Below are 5,074 nucleotides of genomic sequence, written 5' to 3' on the forward strand. Positions count from 1 at the left end.
CCCACTGCCCCTTACACTATGTGAGGTCGGCCCTCTGTGAACCGGAAGCAGGCACTGCCCAGACACAGAATCTGCTGATGCCTCGATCTTGGACCTGTCAGTCTCCAGGACTCAGAAATGAATTCCCGTCATTTAGAAGCCACCTGATCTGTGGTATTTTTGCTCTAGCAGCCCAAAGGGACAGAGATTCCTCTGGTGCCTCATACTCCTCCAGCACTGAAACCTAAACTCCCGTCGGAAGCCCCTCTCCCTCTCCCAGAATCTCCCCCCCACCCCCCCCCACCCCCCCNGAGCCACAGCTCCCAGGGGCCTCTCACAGCTGTGACAGCAGCTATCATACATCAGTGGATTGTCATCAGACTGGCCCTGTCTGAGGACCTGGGGGAGCAAATGGGACCCTGTCAGGTTCAGATTTCAATTTGTAGATTCCTCCCCTACGTGGGAAAGATTTCAGAGAATGGCCCAGTATTGCGGTAACTACTAAATCCCCTTCTCCAGCTCCCCTTTACAGCAAAGAGAACGCAACATGGGCCCAGAAAACCTCTGTCCGGCCAGCCTGACAGCAAGAAATGCAAGGTCAGTCCTTTCAAGAGTCATCTGGGGCCCACCACCTGGGTGTGGGAGCGCGGCCACAGGAGAGATCAGGGTGGCAGGTAAGCAGGCGGCACCTAGGTGTCTCCGCACAGAAATTGCTTCTACCTCGAGCTTCCCTGGGTCCTAGGCTGTAATTCACGCGGACCCCTGGTCTGGCATGCGGCAGCCTCCAGCTTTCTTGTGGGAAGAAAGGACGGCAAAGACCGGAGCCGGACACGTTACAGTTAGAGGGAGCCTCCGCTACTGGAGACTGAACATTCTCCCCAAAGTACAAGCTGTACTTGACCAACGCAGGGCTGGACGAGGGGCAAGTCACTGATACAGGAGGCGTCCCGCAGCGAGGAGGAAGTGAGAAAACTGGGAACAGGTTACACTGCAGATAGGCTGAATGAGGGGTGCCGGCTCTTTCTTGACCCATTCTAGACATCTAGGCCCCACCCCACTCCGTGGAAACCCCACAGGGAACCCCTCTATCCTGGAGGGCTGAAAAGACAGCCAAGAAGTCACGCAGTGGACCTGTTATGGAGGAGAGCATCTCTATCCACATTAGGGAGGCTCGCTCCTGAATTCCACCCTTGCTTGGCCAACACAGCTTAAGAGTTGTCCCAGCATGCAGGAGCATGGCGTGTCACAGGAATGTCACAGAGGATCACTGACAAGTCACAGGGAAGGCCACCTGTGAGGCCAGTCTTGGCGGATGAGAAGGACTTGACTCGGAATAAAAGAAGGGCTGCGGGGTCTCACGTAAGTGGAGGCTTGGTTATCCCTTGCGTTTCCCTCCTGTGTTTGCGGCTGGACTACGGGAGGCTGACGCACCTGGTTGGGTCAGACACAACCGCCCTTATGTCCGACGGGTCCTGGCTAGAGTTCAGGAAACCTTATTCCCCTTTGCCCTCCAGCCTTTGGCAACTTTGGGCTCCCTTCTCGAGGGGGGAGAACTCTGTAATCTAAGGGACTTCCTTGGCTTTCTGCCATTCCAGGGGGAGCTCAAGAAAAATATTTTAATGGAAAACGATCCTGCTCTTGGTTGAGCTGTAAAGTCAAGACTGGGTAGCCTGGGGTTGTGACCACTCCCGCAGACAGTCCAGTTTGCTCCGCTCAGAGTGAGGCAGCTGCGGAGGGGGGAGGGGAGCGCTATATGTGCAGGGAGGACGGCGTGCAGAGAGAGAAGTGCCTGTCCCTTGGCACCGGTAACTTCCAAATTGCCCAGCATTTAGTCAAAGGAGCAGCCTCTCTACCCAAGTCACTGGGAGTTTTTCTGCATTTTATTCATTTCCAAACCACATATGTGACGCTTACCCAGAACATTCAAGGTTTGCCAGCCAGCGGGCAAAAAGCTAGCGGGAAACCATGAGAACTCTGTCCTCGGCCAGCAGGGCTGTGCCCCCAGCCCCACCTCCCCCCAGGGATCGGATCGGGGCTGATGTGAGTTGGGTGTCTAATCAGCAACGGCACTTACGCCCCGCCCCCCAGACCCAGTTCCTTCACCAAACGCTTGAGGTCCCAAGAGCGTGGCCTCGGCTGCAGCTGGAGCTGCCAGAGGGCAGCGAACTGGCTCATGAACGAATTTTCCTAAGACCCCTGCTGAACAGCCTGGCTTTAAATCAAGCACTACCTCCATGTCCCCAGGACTGCCTGTGTGGAGGGACGGTGACAGGTGCCGCTGGGCGAGCCTAGACGCCCTCAGATCGGGACCACACTCTGTTCCCTGGGGCTCTTTGCCGTCCATTCTGCTGAGTCTCTTGTGTGCTCCTCACCTCCTCTCTCAGTGCCCACCTCTGGAGCTAGACTACTCAGCTCCTTAGGAATCACTAATTGTTGTGGGGAAACTGCTTGCTAATCAGGAAGGGGGGAGGGAGGGAGGGAGGGAGAAAAGAAAGGGAGGGAGGGAGGAAGGAGGGAAGGGGGAGGGAGGAAAAGGGGGAGGGAAGGAAGGAAAGGAGGAAGGGAGGGAGGAAGGAAGGACGGAGGGGAGGAGGGAAGGAAGGAGCGAGGGTGAGAGGAAGGGAAGGGAGGGAGGGAGGCAGGCAGGCTTTTCTGCAGCCACCTCTCCCTTCTAGGGCCATAGTTAGTTCATCTCGGGTCCCTCTGATGTAAATCTGGATGACACCCCCATAGCTTAGAAGGGTCTCTTGGAAGGAGAGGGGTGGAGCTTTAGGCGACGTCTGCTGAGAAGAGTCTTGAGCACTCGGATGGATCTGCCCCAACCATTGAGGGGAAACCTGAGTGTGGGGGGCAGGCCAGAGAAGTGGGGTAAAAGAAGAGGCCAAGAAGTGTCTTCAGAAAGATGGGAACCAACCAAAGGGGTCTAGAAGGGACCCGGAAGGAGGTCAGCTGGCAAGAAAGGCACTGGGAAGGGGGGAGCCAAGAACTTAGAAGTGGAATGTTTGAGATCATGTTTTCGGTTGTTTGCTGGGCTGTGTGGTGAGGTCACCTGCCGGCACCCACAGCGACCCCACATGTTCAGTAATCGTCTGCTACACAGGCAGCCTTTGCTCGGTGGTGCTTTGGGACGAGGAAGCGGGTGGGGGGAGGGTCCAGCTTGAGTTAGGGTGGCACGGAGGAGAGGTGACAGCGGGCATCGGGATCTACACCATGCTTACGAGACAGGTGCCTGCAGAGATACAAGTCACAGGGGGCTTAACGCTGGGCAGAAGCCTCAGCCCTTGGATATCCATGGGGACGTGGGGAGGCCCTGAGCAGACCCTTCTCTCCGTGGGATGCAGCAGGACCCATTTCTCACCATTTTAAGGCGAGGGCTCCCGAGGGCTGGAGGACAGAGGGCGGCTGGGTGGTGTCACTAAATCGCTGCTTAACCGATCCCCGTGTCCCCACACTCTCTTCGGTGCCCCACAGAAAACCAATTTCTGTCCCCGCAGGGCGGTCACAATTCAGAGACGCCTCGGGCAGTTTGACATTAAAATAAAGCACTCGGCAGTCATTTTCACATCTGCTAAGAGTTTTATTCCACTTAGGCTGCTTAAGACCACAAGAGCAGCCTCATTTGACCTTCCTGATGTCCCTAATCAAGTCCCCTCTGATTCTCTGGCTGTCAGCTCGTGGTGGAGCAGGATGAGGAAGCAAAGCCTTTACATATGGTGGCTTGTTGCGGGAGCCTCTCCAGACTGTTTCCCTAATGACTGATATTCTTGCCAGTTAGCATTTAAGTCTTTTGCAGCCAGACCTTATGCTATTGCTAATTTTAAAATAATCGTAAGACAGTTGGGCTAAATTCTTCTGCTCCGGTCTCTTGTTAGCAATGGCTCTTGCAGACTTCCAACTCGTTTATAAGGTGTGATTATAAAATAATGAAGCTGATTACTTAAACAAATGCCTCAGGATATATTCTCTTTTTTACTTTTCTTGTTTTGTTTTGTTTTTTGTTTTTTGTTTTTTTGGAAGACGAAAGTTAACAACAAAAACTTGAACTGTACTTGGACTTTTAGAAAATAAAGTATCAAGACTTGCCTTATTTAAACTGCTCCTGCATTGATAAATCAAGATGAACTGAGTTTTTGTTGTGCTTAACATCACGCACCCTGCAGCTTTAAGAAAACTGTTACTACTCCATCTTTTACTAAATCATTAATTCTCACACCCACCACTCTCTTATGACACACGATTATCTGAAAGTGACTCAAAATACCCATTTTAGAAGTCTCTGTGCTTCAAAGTTGTTTCAGTAGTTTTGAGTACTTGAGATAGACTGACCCACCGTGAGTTCTACTTTCGGTCCCCATCGTGACACCGGCACCATCCCGATGAGGAAGACGCCTCTTACCACAGGAGCAGGTAAAGTTTCACCTGAGCGGCCCGGCGGAGTACTTTTCAGTTCCCACTGGACTGTCCAGCACCCGGGGGACATATGTGTCCCACAGACCTGAAGTCGGAACTGAACAGCCGTGGGGGGGGACTCTCTCTCAGCCTTGACCATCACAAGACAAACGAACAGACGGCAGCAGTGGGAACCTTCTATGCAGAGGCCAGCTGGAAACCGGACACTGGGAAATCGGGGACAGAAAGCAGGACATGCCGGCAACGTGCCTGCAAAGTCTCTCCAGTGCCACAGCGAAGGCGTCTTGGAGAAGTAAAGATGACCAAAGATGTCAGACATCTGAGTAAAGATGACTTTTCAGAAGACAGACAAAACAACAGGTAGGGTGTGTGGGGGTGGGGGTCGCTAACAAAGGTCTGAGGAGCCAGGTGCCCGGGTGGCTCAGTTGGTTGAGCGTCTGACTCTTGACTTCAACTCAAGCCATGATCTCATGGTTCCTGGGATCGAGCCCCACATCAGGGTCTGCGCTGATAGCATGGAAGCTGCTTAGGAGTNGCGGGCAAAAAGCTATCGGGAAACCATGAGGACTCCGTTCTCGGCCAGCAGGGCTGTGCCCCCAGCCCTACCTCCCCCCAGGGATCGGATCGGGGCTGATGCGAGTTGGGTGTCTAATCAGCAACGGCACTTACGCCCCGCCCCCCCCCG

The 5,074-nt window shown here is 53.9% G+C and overlaps 1 long non-coding RNA gene across 1 annotated transcript; it reads left to right on the top strand.

The window, feature by feature from the left end:
• The first annotated feature begins 377 nt into the window (after positions 1-377).
• LOC144229663 (uncharacterized) lies at positions 378-1,357 on the top strand. The gene is made up of 2 exons (XR_013334549.1): positions 378-576; positions 1,187-1,357. It is a non-coding gene; the product is annotated as an uncharacterized LOC144229663 (long non-coding RNA).
• Positions 1,358-5,074: the final 3,717 nt, after the last annotated feature.

This window comes from Crocuta crocuta, unplaced genomic scaffold (genome assembly GCF_008692635.1).
Source record: "Crocuta crocuta isolate KB4526 unplaced genomic scaffold, BGI_CrCroc_1.0 scaffold408, whole genome shotgun sequence".
Taxonomy (NCBI): Eukaryota; Metazoa; Chordata; class Mammalia; order Carnivora; family Hyaenidae; genus Crocuta; species Crocuta crocuta.